The sequence below is a fragment of the Pongo pygmaeus genome, chromosome 1, assembly GCF_028885625.2.
Source record: "Pongo pygmaeus isolate AG05252 chromosome 1, NHGRI_mPonPyg2-v2.0_pri, whole genome shotgun sequence".
Lineage (NCBI taxonomy): Eukaryota > Metazoa > Chordata > Mammalia > Primates > Hominidae > Pongo > Pongo pygmaeus.
This window is the reverse complement of record NC_072373.2, coordinates 121,211,578-121,228,806: the sequence shown is the minus strand read 5'-3', so window position 1 is coordinate 121,228,806 and position 17,229 is coordinate 121,211,578. Positions and strand designations below refer to the sequence as shown.

General features: G+C 37.8%; 2 pseudogenes; both read left to right on the top strand.

Moving 5' to 3' along the window:
- Positions 1 to 6,106: 6,106 nt before the first annotated feature.
- On the top strand, positions 6,107 to 7,186 carry LOC129042208 (hsc70-interacting protein-like; annotated as a pseudogene).
- Positions 7,187 to 10,320: 3,134 nt separating this feature from the next.
- Positions 10,321 to 13,312, top strand: LOC129042174 (ribosomal protein uL30-like; annotated as a pseudogene).
- Positions 13,313 to 17,229: the final 3,917 nt, after the last annotated feature.

Genomic DNA, 17,229 nt, shown 5'->3' with positions numbered 1-17,229 from the left:
AACAGTGAACAGGCAACCTACAGAATGGGAAAAAATTATTGCAATCTATCCATCTGACAAAGATCTACTAACCAGAATCTACGAGGAACTTAAACAAATTGACAAGAAAAAACAAATGACTCCATTAAAAAGTGGGCAAAGGACATGAACAGATACTTCTCAAAAGAAGACATTCATGCGGCCAACAAACATATTTTAAAAAAAAAAACTTGACATCACTGATCATTAGAGAAATGCAAATCAAAACCTCAATGAGATACCAACTCACACCAGTCAGAATGCCAATTATTAAAAAGTCAAGAAAAAACAGATGCTGGAGAGATTGCAGAGAAATAGGAACACTTTTACACTGTTAGTAGGACTGTAAATTAGTTCACTCATTGTGGAAGACAGTGTGGTGATTCCTCAAAGATCTAGAACCAGAAATACCATTTGACTCAAATTCCATTACTTGGTATAGACCCAAAGGAATATAAATATTTATATTACAAAGATACATGCACACATATGTTCATTGCAACACTACAGCAAACACATGTCACAATAGCAAAGACATGGAATCAACCTAAATACCCATCAATGACTGACTGGATAAAGAAAATATGATACATATACTCCATGGAATACTATGCAGCCATAAAAAGGAACGAGTTCATGTCCTTTGCAGGGACATGGATGAAGCTGAAAGCCATTATCCTCAGCAAACTAACACGGGAACAGAAAACCAAACACTGCATGTTCTCACTTATAAGTGGGAGCTGAACAATGAGAACACACGGACACAGGGAAGGGAACAACACACACTGGGGCCTGTTGGGGGGTGGGTGGGAGGAGGGAGAGCATTAGGAAAAATAGCTGATGCTTGCTAGGCTTAATTCCTAGGTGATGGGTTGATAGGTACAGCAAATCACCATTGCACACATTTATCTATGTAACGAATCTGCATATCCTGTACATGTACCCTGGAACTTAAAATAAAAATAAAAATTATAAAAAGAGGCCAAGCATGGTGACTCATGCCTGTACTCTCAGCACTTTTGGAGGCCAAGGCAGACAGATCACTTGAGGTCAGGAGTTTGAGACCAACCTATCTAACATGGTGAAACCCCATCTCTACTAAAACTACAAAAATTAGCTGGGTGCAGTGGCATGCGCCTGTATCCCAGCTACTCCGGAGGCTGAGGAAGGAGAATTGCTTGAACCTGGGAGGCAGAAGTTGCAGTGAGCCAAGATCACACCACTGTACTCCAGCCTGGGTGACAGAGCAAGACTCTGTCTCAAAAAAAAAAAAAAAAAAAAAAAGTAAGAAAGTAATGGCAGAAACCACAATTACTTTTGCACCAACCTAATATCTTCAGTCAGACTCTTTACTTTTAATGAAATAAACATAAAATATACAACACACATTTAAAGCAGTTTGCTTTTACATCTTTACCTACAGTGGAAGTGACAAAAAACTAAGTCTTTCCATGTAGTGCCAAAGCAGATAGTAAGGTCTGCTACAAATATATCATAAAGTGGGAATATTTTGAGGGCCCAGAAGGTTGATAACATTTATCATGATCAAGGACTTGGGCTCAGGAGCCAGATAGAATTCAAATTCTGACCTCCTGAATTCCTAATTGAATGATCTCTCTGGGTCTCCATTTCCTCAAAGGCAAAGTGAAGCCAATAGTAATACCTACTTTGTTGGGTTCTTAAGATTAAATTACTTAAAAGTACATAAAGCACTTATCACAGTGCTTCACACTAAAAGAGATTCAGTGACTGTTAGTTACTGGTATTATCAGTTGTAAAACACAGACTGTTTGGTGGCATTTTGGCCTCCAGTGCCTATGCTATGCATAGTCATTAGCAATAATGTGACTAAAAAATAGGTAAGTATCTGTTACATAAATAAAAACTAACATTTGCAGAGCAAAGTCAGCACTATATTAAAGCTATATGTGTCATCTTTAATTTTCATAATAACCCTGAGAGGTACTATCATCCCAGTTTTAGAGTTAAGAAAACTGAGGCCCAAAGAGATTAAATAATTTATCCCAATTCACCCAGTAAGTGGCAGAGCTGGGATTTGAAAAAAGCAGCCTGAATCCAGAGCCTGCACTCTGTATTCCACCGTGAAAACGGGCTGTTTTCTACTTCTTTGCTGTACAGCTATATTGCTTAACCTATTTGTTTCTCATGAAATTACTATAAGCCAAACAGTGAATGTGCCCCTGGAACAAATGAAGGTAGCACTATACTCAAAAAGACAGTTTATTGAATTTAATTTATATTTCTTTACTAGGTTGTCACAGACAATATGTCATTTAGTCTTCAAAATAGCTATTTCCTGTGTATTTATCTTCCTTTTATCTTCATTATCAAACAGAAAGTTTATCCTATGGTAGGCATATAACAAATGTATTTTTTCACTGACTTGAATTTCCTTTAATCATCTTTAAGAGTACAGAGGACAAAGTACCAAAAAGATAATATATTCTCTTAATGATTATATATGTTTCAAATTAAAATAATGTTGGTAACTGAAGAGTGTCGTAAGTAACATGGTAAGAATTAAGAAGACACACTATTCAAGCTAAGGCTATAAGGGAATGTCTTTGATTTTTCTACCTGTCAATAGTAATGTGATTCTACTGATCATCTCTCTTTCTCAGAGCAATCTCTTAGAGATATAGGAAAAGCTATAGAGCTTCATGCAAAACTCCATTTCACTTAGTTCAGTTTCCTTAGAAGGCAGTTAAAAGAGTTAGGTTAGGCTTAGCTTTCATATATTTGATTTGGGCATCTTGGGATTTGGGGCGTTATAGAAAATAGGATGGCGGCAGGTTGGTATTTATTGCAACTTTTTCTTCAGCACATAGACTATTAAAAGAAAGTCTCCATGTTAAAGAAAAATGAAAGAAAAAAACATAGATTTCATAAAGAAACAATAGATGTCACAGATTTGAAATACAAGTTTCAGCTCAAGGTTATTTCCTACCAATAATTGATAATAACAGCTAATACATATGGTGTTTAACGTGTGTCAGCTGCTGTTGCAAGTGCTTTACATATATTAACTAGTTTAATCCTCAAAACAACCTAAGGTGTAGGTACTGTCCATAGATCATTTTACAAACATTAGGAAACTGAGGTAAAGAGGGGTCACAGCTTGTAAGGGTGGAATTAGGATCTGAACTCAAGCAAGCTAGCTCCAGAGTCCTTGCTCCTGACCACCTACCAGCATTAATTAATAATTTCCTGTTCACAATGCACTGTATTCAGTATTTCAGTACAACTGTCTCATGAATCCTCTCATCAGCCCTATTCAGTAGATAATATTACCTCTATAGTTGAAAAAAATGAGGCTTAGAAAGGTTAAATGATGTCCCCAAGGTCACAGGGCTACTAAGTAGGGGCACTAAGAAGCACGCCCCGGAAGTATGATTCTAGAGTTCATGATCTTAAATGTTACACTACCCTCCTTACCTTTAGAGGCCAGTTACTCAGGTGCAGTGGCTCACACCTGTAACCTCAGCATTTTGGGGGGCTGAGGTGAGCAGATCACTTGAGGTCAGGAGTTCGAAACCAGACAAACATGGTGAAACCCTGTCTGTACTAAAAATACAAAAAATTTAGTTAGGCATGGTGGCACATGCCTGTAATCCCAGCTACTCAGGAGGCTGAGTGAGGCAGGAGAATTGCTTGAACCTAGGAGGTTGCAGTGAGCCAAGATCACGCCACCGCACTCCAGCCTGGGCAACAGAAGGAGAGGCTCTGTCTCAAAAAAATAAAAAAAGAAGAGGCCAGTTATTTAACCTCTCTCTGCCTTGATTTCCTCATCTATAAAATATGAACAATAATCCCTACCTCAGAGTTGTAGAAGCACATTGTGGTACACAGAAGAACAGTATAGATTATAACTGGGAATCCCCAAGCAAAATTTTTAGGAATTTTTTTGAAACATTTTAAATTTTAAGACTTTTTTTTTTTTTTTTTTTGGAGTGAGAGAGAGAGTTTCACTCTTGTTGCCCAGGCTGGAGTGCAATGGTGTGATCTGGGCTCAGTGCAACCTCCGCCTCCCGGATTGAAGCAATTCTTCTGCCTCAGCTTCGCAAGTAGCTGGGATTACAGGCATGCACCACCAAGCCAAGCTAATTTTGGTATTTTTAGTAGAGACGGTGTTTCACCATGTTGCTCAGGCTGGTCTTGAACTCCTGACCTCAGGTGATCCGCCCTCCTCAGCCTCCCAAAGTGCTGGGATTACAGGCATAAGCCACCGCACCCAGCCTCAAATTTTAAGACATTTTGAAGCATAGATCTCTAAGAGTACTTGGAGGCAAATGCTATGCAGACTATGATATATATATGACTATGAGCCTTGCCACTCTTTCAAGAGAATTTCAGTTATGGTTTATACATTCATCCAGTAAATATTGGGAAAGCATTATCTAAATCTGCAATTCACAATTCCTACTTTCAGGCAAGTAAATAGGCAACTATCCTACAGAATGACGGTGCTGAACAGGAGTAATCGACTCTTAAGAGTGTAGTTGTTCTCAATAAATGATGCCTTTTGCAAATTGAGACTTTGGTTGAAGTAGATACTGTATGCCAATTCTTCTTGGCATTGTACAAATTTCTAATGGAACAACATTCTATAGCATCACTTGTTTAATCAGCAAGATCCACTAGCAAATCTAATAGTTTATAATGCATTATATTTTTATGCCCATGATGCATAGCATAAAATATACCAATAGTAAGAAAGAGACCACTTTCAGTAACATGTTTCCAGTAATGGGCAACTTCTTCAACATCTTTTTTTGCAGGTTTAAGTAAAAAATATTTCCTCCATTCAACCCAATCCACTGTCATGGACCCATCAATATCCGTGCTGTATATTATTTAAGAAGAACATGCTCAAATATAAATTATGATTCATATATTTCAAAAAACATTATCAAAATGACATATTCTTAAAGTCAGAAAAGTCAGATTGTAGTTGCGTTCTTCCTGTTATTACTTTTGTGATATAGAGTCCACTTAACATCTCTGAACTTCAGTTTATGTGAGAATAATTCCTATAACACAGAGCTATTAAACTATTAAATAAGTTTATGTGTACAATGGCCTTATAAATTACACAACTGCAGAACTTGTAAGCCAGTAGTACTGCATCCCAATTTTCTAGTATTTCTTCTTAAATATTTCTCCTTCTTTCTGTCTTATAACCTCATTTTATAACTTCTTGCATGTTCTCTAGCAAAGAATGGTTGACAATTACCCTTTTTGGTTATGGATCTTACAAGACAATATACATTTTCTATGGCTATAAAATATCCAGATCCAAAATATCAAGACGTCCATATATTCTTGGAAATATAATTCCCATTAATATGAAATAATAGTTTTGAAGCCAACTTTTTTTGAGACAGGGTCTTACTATGTTGCCCAGGCTAGTCTTGAACTTCCAAGTTCAAGCTATGCTTCTGCCTCAAACTTCTGAGTAGCTGGATCTACAGGCAAGTGCCACTGTCCCTGGCTCAAATCAATTTTTAAAATTTTAGGAATTCTCTACTATGCAGCCATAAAAAAGAATGAGTTCATATCCTTTGCAGAGACATGGAAGAAGCTGGAAACCATCATTCTCAGCAAACTAACATAGGAAGAGAAAACCAAAGACCGCATGTTCTCACTCATAAGTGGGAGTTGAACAATGAGAACACGTGGACACAGGGAGGGGAACATCACACACTGGGGCCTGTCAGGGGTTGCAGGAGAAGGGGAGGGAGAACATTAGAACAAACACCTAATGCATGCAGGGCTTAAAACCTAGATGACAGGTTGATAGGTGCAGCAAATCGCCATGGCACATGTATACCTATGTTACAAACCTGCAAGTTCTGCACATGTATCCCAGAACTTAAAGTAAAATAAAAATTTTTTAAAAGGAAAAAAAAGAATTTTAGGAATTCTCAGTGAAGAATTTCTCAAATTCCTGAATGCAGTTAAGAATTTGAAGAAAGCCCTTCTGCATGGTCATGCTGAGCCAGCTCCTGTGCCTGCAATTGGGCCACAGCCGCCTAAGCTTCGCCCTCCACCTCTTGACCTCTTGACCATGGATCCCCACCAAATGAGCAAGCCTGGGGCCTTCATGAAAATGTGTAAGCAGGATCTGAGTGCTCTGCACACCAAGGAAATGCACTTCCTGAAGGAATGGGTGAAGAGCATGGGGGGTAAAGTACCACCTGCTATTCAGAAAGCTAAATCAGAAGAAAATATCAAGGAAGGAAAAACAGCAAGAAGGCAGAAAGAAAACATAAAGATGGATGAAACATCAAGTGAGAAAACTGATCTAGAAATTGATAATGAAGGTGTGATTGAACAAGACACTGATGCCCCTCAAGAAATGGGAGATGAAAATGCAGAGAAAACAGAGAAGATGATGGATCAGCAAAGGTAAGAAAGTGGTTGCCACTGAAACCGTAAATGATGGTGAACTGCAAAAAGCCATTGGCTTATTCACAGATGCCATTAAGCTGAATCCTCACTTGGCCATTCTGTGTGCCAAGAGAGCCAGTGTCTTCATCAAATTACAGAAGCCCAATGATGCCAGTCAAGACCGTGACAGAGCCATTGAGATAAATCCTGATTCAGCTCAGCCTTACAAGTGGTGAGAAAACACACACAGACTTCCGGGTCTTTGAGAAGAAGCAGCCCATGCTCTTGCCCTTGCCTGGAAATTGGATTATGATGAAGATGCTAGTAAAATGCTGAAAGAAGTTCAAACCTAGGGCCTAGAAAATTATAGAACATTGTAGAAAGTATGAGTGAAAACGTGAAGAGCAAGAGATCGAAGAAAGAATAGAAAGGGTTAAGAAGGCTCTCAAGAAAAGCATGAGAGAGCCCAGAGGGAGGAAGAAGCCAGAAGATGATCCGGAGCTCAGTATGGCTCTTTTCCAAGTGGCCTTTCTGGGAGAATGCCTGGAATGGGAGGGGACATGTCTGGAATGGCAGGAATGCCTGGACTCAAAATTCTTAGTGACCAGAGGTTCTCACAGCCATGCAAGGTTCAGAAGTTATGGTGGCCTTCCAGGATGTGGCCCAGAACCCAGCAAATATATCAAAATGCCAGAGCAACCCAAAGGTTAAGAATCTCATCAGCAAATTGTCAGCCAAATTTGGAAGTCAAGTGTAATGCCCTTCTGATAAATAAAGCCCTTGATAAAGGAAAAGCAACCTAGATCACCTAATGGATGTTGCAATTATGCAAACCAGTGTACCTCTGACCTTATCAAGACAGCTGGGGTGCTTTGAAGATAATCCCTACCCGTCTACCCCGAATGCAACTAAAGCATTTTACAGTGGTTTGCCATTAGGGTATTCATGCAGATAATGCTTCCTACTAGGAATTACAAACTTTAAACACTTTTTAAACCTTAAAAATATTTAAAACAAATTAAAAGGGTCTGTTAATTCTTTAATTTTTTTTTTTTTTTCTTGAGACAGAATCTCTCTCTGTTTCCCAGGCTGGAGTGCAGTGGCGTGATCTCGGCTCACGGCAACCTCCACCTCCCAGGTTCACACCATTCTCCTGCCTCAGCCTCCCGAGTAGCTGGGACTACAGGCGCCCGCCACCACACCCAGCTAATTTTTTTATTTTTAGTAGAGACGGGGATTCACCATGTTAGCCAGGATGGTCTCGATCTCCTGACCTTGTGATGCACCCACCTCGGCCTCCCAAACTGCTGGGATTACAGGTGTGAGCCATCGCACCCAGCCTAATTCTTACTTTTTTTTTACTAATCATTTTGGATTTTTCCCTTTCAGTTATTGGGAAAGAAAGATAAATATGGAAGATTATGGCTCTAATTTGAGTGAAATGAAAGTTTATTAGTGCAAAGCAAACAGAAAAAAAGAATGTGACGATAGTGAGATACATTACTTTGCTAATTTTGCTTCCAAAATTTCAAGTTCTTGTCTCAGTCAACTCCCTTTATCACTTTCCTCAGCAACTATTGCTAAACTTCATGCATCTCCTCAAGTCATCAAGTGAATTCCTGACACTTTCAGGCCATGTCTTTCCCCATTTCTCCCTGAAATATGAGTGTGCAAGCAATCTCATCTTTAAAGAAACAAAAACAAAAAACCTCTTGACCCCGCTTTCCCCACTGTCACCTTTATCTCTCTTTGCCTTTGCAGCAACACCCCTTAAAGACTTGTCTCCCTTGCATGTCCATCTTCTCCTTGTCATTCTCTCTTGAGCCCACTCTCAGGCTCTCACCACCATTACTCCACCAGTGGCCTCCATGGCGCTAAATCCAGCGGTCCACTCTCTGTCCTCATCTTAGTCTATCCGTATTTGACAGACAGAACTGTCTCCTCTCTGAAATGTGTTCTTTTTTTGGCTTCCAGAACAAAGTATTTTCCTGGTTTTCTTCCTTTCTCTCTGGTTCTTTCCTCTTATTCTCCTTCCCTGGTTTCCCCTCATTTCCCCTGCCACATAACATTACAGCATACCAGGACCCAGCATTCTGTACTCCCTCTCTGGTCATCTCAGCCGTTCTCATGGCTTCAAACATCATCTATAAGCCTGTAACTCCCAAATCTGAACTCCAGACTCATTTCAAGATACCTACTTGATATCTCTACTTGGATGTCTCATTAGCATCTGAAACTTGAGAACAAAACTGTACTCTGAGATCTACTCCATCTTAAACCTGCTCCTCTCACAGTCTTACTCATTTCAGTACATGAGGCAGCTACAGCTTCCTAGATGCTCAGACCAAAAACTTCGGCAGTATCCTTAACTATTCACTTTCTTTAACACCCTACACATGATCCAGAATTAAATCTTGTCAGTATTTCGAAATCTACCTGGCATCCACTCACTTCTCACCCTCATCCACCCTGGTGCAAGCCATCCTAAAATCTTGTCTGTTATTATTGCAGCACTGTCTTAATTGGTCTCTCTGTTTTCACCCTTGCCACTATAAACTATTCTCAGTACACCAGCCAGAATGAGATGGTTAAAACTTAAGTTAGATCATGTCACACCTCTGTTTAAAACCACCCAATGACTTAACTGAGTAAAAACCAAAGTTTTTACAATTTCCTGCAAGCCTTATGTGATCTGGCCTCCTATTACCTCTAGATTTCATCTCCTACCACGCTCTCCCTCATTCACTCTATTCTGCACACACTGGCCTCCTCTCAATGCCCTAACCCTGTCAGAGACACTGCCTACTTCGCCCTTTGCTGTTGCTATTTCCTTTGCCCGGAAAGCTCTTCCCCCAAAGATCATCATAGCTCCATCTCTTACTTCCTTCTTATCTCTACTCAAATGTCACTTTCAAGACTTCCCTACTCACCACAGTTAAATTGCATTTCCCCAACACACACACACACACACACACACACACACACACACACACGAGTCTCCCTCCTCTGCTTTATTTCCCCTTAGCACCTTTCATTATCTAACGTAGCTTAATTATTTATCTAGTTTATTGTTTTTCTCCTCTTGTTTATGGTGAGCTCTATGAGAGCGAGGATTTCGGCTTATTTCCTTCACTACTGCATCCTTAGCACCTAGATGAATGACAGGCATATCACAGACATTCAATAAATATTTGTTAGTAAATAAATAAATCCACTTTTCATCCCCACCTCTTGTGCTCTACACTCAGAGGTTGAAATATTGAGTCTTATTCAAGGACTCTCTGTCTCGAGCTGTTGGAACCCTTTTCTCCCAATCAGTCATCTCCTGTCTCTATAACAGATCCAACATGTCCTTCTCTGTTGGCTACTTCTCAGATCTCTCCTATCCACCAAAAGATAATAAAAATAAAATTTAAAAGACTTGTCCTCTCCTTCTCATTTAAATTTCTCTTAAACCACATCCCCACATTAAGCATTTCTCTTAAACCACAGTCCCCACATCCTCACCCTCACTCACTCAACTATGCAACCTGACTTAACCCTTTACCACGCTACTCAAACTCTTTTCACTGATATCCCCAGAAATCTCCCAAATGCCAGATCCAATGGATATTTTTCAGTAATGTTATTGCTGCTCTTTTCTGCTGAAAAAAGAAAGGATCTAAAAAATGAAGATACATAAAATGTTCGAGAAATAGAGGATGAAACATCATAAATACATCAATTCTCCCCAATATTAAGCTATTAATTCAATAAATTGCAATCAAAATTCCAAAAATGATATATATATGTGTGTGTGCATGTGTATGCACATGTATATAACTAAACAATATGATTCTAAAATTCATATAGAAGAGGAAAGGGTCAAAAATAGCATTGACACTATTGGAGATGAAGGTAAGTCCAGATGTCGAGATGTATTATACAGTGATAGTAATTAAGACATGTGGTATTGATACACAGTAGACAACAAGTAATATAACAGGAAAAGGAAACCAGAAACACACCCATACACAGACGGAAATTTAATATATGACTAGAGGTAAGCATTTCAAATCTGTAGGAAAAGGATGGGACTGACCAATAAATGGTGATAGGACAACTGACTATATAGAAAAAAAAAAGAAATTGAATCCTTATTTCACACCATACACAAACATCAATTACAGGTGAATTAAAGAACTAAATATGAAATATCTAAATATTTAAATAAGATATTGATGAATATCTTCATGACCCAGGGTAAGGAAGAATTTCTCAATATGTCAAAAGCACAACCATAAAAGAAAAAGAGACAAATATAACTACATTAAAATTTAAAATGTCTGCACAACAAAAAAACACCAAAAAATTTTTTTAAATAAGCAACAAGCTGGGAAAAGATATTCATATTGCATAATACCAACACAGGATTAACATCCAGAATTTAGAAAGAACACCTACAAGCCATTAAGAAAAAGACAACCAATCCCGCTGAAAAATTGACAAAAGGAATAAAGAGGTAATTCACAGAAAAGGAATATCCAAATGACCAGCAAATATATGAAGAGATAATTAGTTTTACTATTAATAAGGAATATAATTAATTACATTTACTTACATTAAAAATAATGAGAATATTTCTGACCCATAGGTTTGGAAAATATTAAAATATTAGAATACTACAGTATCAAGTGTTGGAATGGAAATACATTTCTGGTAGGAATCTAAGGTGGTACAACTACTTTGGAGAGCAATTTGGAATATTTAATTAAAGTTAAATGTCTATAAAGCCTATGACCAAACAATTCCACCACAAGTAATACACAAGGAGATGTACGCAAGAATATCCATTGCAGCATTATATTATATTATATTAGCAACAAAAGAAATTTTTAACCTAAATAACCACCATCAGAATTCATAAGTAAACTGAGTTATATTTATTAAATGGAACCATACAGTGGTGAAAATAATTGAACTAGAGCTATATGCATTGACATAAATAAATCTCAAAAAATTGAAGGATTAGAAAATAGTCATAAAAAAAATCCTGTATGTCACCATTTAAAGGCTTAAGACATAAGAAACAATATCCTATATTTTAAGAGTATATATATAGTAAAATGTATGCAAATATAAAAGTCTACATGAGAATAATAAGTTCAGAATAGTAGTTACTTCTGGCAGGAATGGAGGAAATGGGTTTAGAGAATAATACATTGAAAATGTTTGCTGCCTGTAATATTTTGTTTTTAAAAACCTGAATCAAATATGTAAAATGTTAAATATGACAAACCCAGTGGTAGGTATGGTTTTTGGTTATATTATTCTCTTTATTGTTCTGTGTAAAATAGTTCATAATAAGTTAGCCTTATTTCAGGAATGTTTAACATGAGAAAATCTATTACTATAATTCATTATATAAATAGGTCAAATGACACGTTATATAGTTTAATAAAATTCAGCACTCCTCCTGATTAGACACTTTTCTTTGTTGTTCTTCTATATGTTTCTGTCATAATCCTCGCCACATTGCAACTGTCTGTTCACTGTTAGCACATGTGTGTGCACACACACACACACAGTGGACTGTCAGCTCTGTAAGGACAGGCACAAAGGCCAGGCTACCATTGCATCCTCATTAGCTAGTACATGCCCAGCAAAAAGGATCAAACTTGATAAATATAAAATGACATAATCTTATAAAAAGCAATAAATATAGACACTAAAATGATACCAGGTTAACATTTGGGTGATTGTATTATGGTGACATTGGGCAAGTCACTTAAACTCACTTGTCAACAATTTCCTCTTCTGTGAAAAATAATAGACTTTGCCTCTAAAGTCTTGTGAGGATTAAATGAGATAATGTATGTAATGTTCTTAGAAGAGTGCTAGCACACAGATGTTCAATAATGAAAAGCCATTATTCATATTTTTCTAATGTTTCCATAGTTATCACTTTTATCATTAAAAAGGGTTTAGAGCTACTAAAATTAATAATAATAATAATTAGGTTTAATATATACATACACACATGAGAGCTGACCTTTCAAGAATCTTCTCTGCCTCTTTTTTAGAAATATTTATACCTGTTAACTTGAGAGCATCGATAAATTTCTGAAGTATCCATCACTCCTTTAAAGGAATAAAGAAAATAAGGATCAACTGGAAAGTTTGAAAAGATACAGAAGCAAATATTATTTAGTGCATTATTGTCCTCAAAGCCACTCAGGCAAAGAATGCACTTTTAGCAAAAAAAAAAAAAAAAAAAAAAAAAAAGGGGCGAAATGGCCTCAGGTATAAGCAACTGGAATTGTTCCTACATGATTTCTGGCGGCAGAAACACAACAAGGTGCCTCTCAGATGACTAGAAGTGAAACCTCATGCCTTGGAATTGCCAGATAAACATTCCTTGGCCTTTGTTGTACACATCCTAAAAATTAATAGCATGAGTTTACTGGTGCAGAGAACCACTGCAAGAAGAAAATGGTTCACCTAAAGAAAATTTTTAATGGTGTCTTTGTAAAAGTCGCCCCCAGAGCCTAAAACTGCTGTATATATTGGAATCTTATATGACCTGGGGATTTCTAAATCTGAAGCCCATCTGGGAACTCATCTTGAAACATGGACAAGCCAAGGTCAAGAATAAGACTATCTCTCCAACAGACAACACAGTGAGGAGCACCTGAGGAAGTTTGGTGTCATTTGCTTAGAAGACCTCATTCATGATATTGCCTTCCCAAGGAAGTATTTCCAGGAGATCTCATGGTTCCTGCACCCTTTCCAGCTCTTGGTGGCCCATCACGCTATCAAGAACAGAGTGAGGTTCTTCCACGAGATGGGCTCGCCTGGCTATCAGAGTGAATGCATCAATCAGCTCATCCACCAGCTGAACTAGACCCAGAATACCTGAATGCATGGTGCATTGGAAGCATATGTTTCTGTTTTTCTGAACGGTTATCAAAAATAACAATTGGAATTGTATCTTGAGGCAAGAGTATTTCCTGCTTTATCTTCAAAAACTGGAAGAGAAGAGTCAATGAAAATACAGCAAGTTATGTACATGGCAGGCACCTCTCATCACAGTCCAGCTCCAAGGAAACATTCCAGTGTTTTCTACATTGGCTGCTGCCTCTTCTGAAATAATCACGTGTCATGAAAGGAGTCCTGCTTTGTCACATTTGCGCGAGGCCCCCTAAGACTCCTGTAGCAGTGGACCAAGCCCAAGAACATAATTGAATCTGAGAGTTCCTAGGGCCTTGTTCTGAAAAGACTTGAAATACAATTAGGAAGAAGGGCACAAAAACAGGTGGTGGGTTCTCTCTTGTGAGTCTATGTTCCAGCTTTTCACTGATGCTTTTGAGAGTGCTCAGACTTGGCTGGCTCTAGGTATATCTGCTGGCTGTTGTATCATAGCCTGCAACTAGCTTAGTCCTTTTCTCTAAAACTCAGGATTTGAGAATGAAGGACCCCTTCACCAGAAAAACATGTATGTACTCAAAATTTTGCTCGCAGTTTTAGGATATTTAGACCCTTCTCCTCAGGGACCTACGCACCTTATGTGAGGAAGTCCTGCTCTTATCAGGATTGGTCGTCCAGGCCCTGATCTTGCTCGTCTCTGGTTCCATGTCCTGTGGAGGACCAAAGCTCACCAAGATAGCTTTTTTCCCTTCACCATGGCAGATTGTGTTGCCCCCTGCACCATCTGTAACTCTGGGAAATGCCCATCATATCTTCTCTTGGGCTTCGGGAAAGAATTTCCTGGTTTCTCTGATGATCAGCACTCTCCTTAAAACCCAGATAAAAAAGGAATGAACCATTTTCTCAGTTTGGCGTGGATAAAATTAGTGCTGTTTGATTTTTTGGGCCCCAGGCAGGCAGGTTAATTAGCATTTCCTTGTATATTCTAGTCTCCAGTAGTCTAGTCCAGGAGACTCTAGTCTCCTGCTGGTAATAATATACTAGTAGATAGTAGATCAGCAACTGGGCTTCTTGGGATTTTAATCCTGAAAACAGTGGGTCTGACACTGTAGTGTTTTTCATCAGTGTCCAACCCTAAATGGGCCTTCGCACTACTCCCTTCACTTGGTTGCCTCCACTTGCCATCTGGAGCAATTGGAGAGGATGTGCCAGGCCTAGGTTACACTTGAAAACATACTTGACCTTGTATTCCCTGCTCCTTTGAGGTCAGTTTTGCTGCAATTTTGGCTCTTGGGGCCCTCAAACATGGCTGAGAAATTGAGTGAGAGGTATAACAGTGCCTTAAAATGTTTCAGCCTATGAGGTAATTAATTAGGTTGGTTGGCTCTAGAGGTAACCTGCCAGGAAGATATGATATAGATGTTACTCTTACACTGTAATGAAACATTGTGAAATCAGATTACTTTAAAATGATGTATCACAAAGTCATGGGAAAAAAGCAGTTGTGAGTATCGAAGCCCAGGGCTTACATCCCAGCTCCCTCTTATACTAAATATGGGTACAATGTTTCCACTGTTTGTCTGTAAAATGGGAGCTAATATCCTCTAGCCTGTCTGTCTCACATGGTAATTAAAAGGATTAAGCAAAACAATAGTTTATAATTCATAATTCTATACAAATAAAAGATGTTATTATTTAAAAAATAAATCTTGAAGCTTGTAATCTGGTCTCTGGGGAAAAAATCATAAATCATAAAATACAAATTTGATAACATTGAAAACACCTGTGCATCAAAACACATCATTAAAAAGAAGAAAAATAAAAGCCACAGAACAAAATACAAACCTTAGAACTAACAAAAGATAGTATTCAGAGTATATAAGAAATCCTATCAATCAATAAGAAAAAGACAACGTAATGAATAAGCAAAGAATATGAAAAGGGACCCATAGGACCTATAACTTATTCATGTTTCTACATTATCACAGTCCTCACCTCATCGGGCTCTCATTTCTTTCCTTAGTCCCACTTAGATTCCGTGATCCATCAACTTAACCAATACCTTACATATCCCTTTACTCCCTGATGCCTCTTTTATTTCCCTTATTCATTTGGCAAAACCATAACCTTGAGTAAATCCCTGCAACTTCACCTCTGTGGCTGACTGGAGCTACAGGCACACTTCTTCCAATGCAGCTGAAAAAGGGGTACAAATTTGGTTAAGAATTTGCAGATATGTTAGCGGAAAGATGAAGGAGGCCTATAAAATGGCTTCCATGTCTTCAGTGAAGAATGAAGCACTGTGGTAAAAGTGAGGATGTAAGGATGTGAGGGAGAGAGGATCAGAAAGACAGGATGTGAGGACCAGAAGTTTGAAGAGATTTGAAAAGGTATAGCATCATTTTTATGGAGACAGGAAGACGATGTTACCAAAGAAACTGGGCACTATGAGTACCAATTTGCAATCATGATTTTTTAGGATATCAATTTGTGAAACTTGCAGTGCATCAAGTAGCTCACAATTGAGCACACTGACCTTATGTAGCTTTAGTGGACCACTATTTCAGAACCTTTTGTCAGAGTATACCAGCCTCCACTCTGCTATGACATGCAGTTATTCTAGTCTACGCTCCAGAGGCTCTGCGCCGATCTATTCCTCTTAGTGTACAGAATTTAGGCATTATGGAGCTGAACAACAGACGGAGCCAGGATCCTGATTACTATGGAAACTTCATGTCATCCTGGATTACACAGGTTTATGTGTGACAGAAATAAACTAGGATCGGAACTTAAGCCACTGGTATTTCAGGTTTTCTCCACCACCCCCAGCTGATTGTAAATCTAACCAACAAAAAGCTCCAATGAATAATGTACAACTATTCAGAATAACGGATCACCACAAAAATGCTCATGTTAAACCATAGTAAAAATGACTATCAATATAGGGTTTGAAACTGTTAATTATATTGAAGTCAAAATAACTTTTGCATTTATATGAAATCAAGAGATTAGAAATATCAGTTTTACTAACTTTTATAAATCCACATAGTAATGATATTTATGAAATAAAAAACTTTGTAAAAATGATAAATGAAAACAGCAATAATTGTGCAAATTGCCTCAACATTTCATTTAGCCAATATTTATGGAGTATATAAACGATGCTACACAGAATGTTGGCTGCTAGGGATATGAACATAAAATAGTCTTTAACTTCCATTAAGGAGCTAACAGAGACATAAACAGATAACTTTCTCTCTGTTTATCTTCAGTGTGATTTTTTATTTATGAACAAATTTTATAAACTTAGCAAATGGACAAAACATATTTTTTTAGCCTTGGAAAAGATACCAATTTTGGTGAGGAAAAAGGCTAAATGTAATTTGGCTTACTGAGCAGTAGAGGGTGATAGAACACCAAAATGACAGCTTGAGAATGCCTTTAGACCACGTTGTATTTTTCTATAAACAATTCATTCAATTAATATTTTTCCACAAACTCAATGACATATTTAGCTATGAATATACAAGTGCATAAGGAAATTATAAATAAAATGCATTCATAATTTGGGAAAAGCAAGGGGAAAAAATTAGCAATTTTCACTTATTCCTGTTTTATTTATTATTCTTTATTACATTTTTTCTTCCATGTTACAATATCAGGAAAGCTCATCAACCGAGGAAATACATTGCACCAGTTTTTTCTCATAAGTGTTACAAATACAGGTTGTCTTATTGGTATCTTTCATGTTAAGGGTCAAGTTAATGAAAGCCAATGTGATGGGTGCATGGCGACAGCAAAAGACAAAAGAATGATAAAATCTTTATATCTGTGGGTAGCATCTTTTTGAAGCATGAAATTTAATAACCCTGATTTACATCAGTTCTTTTGACA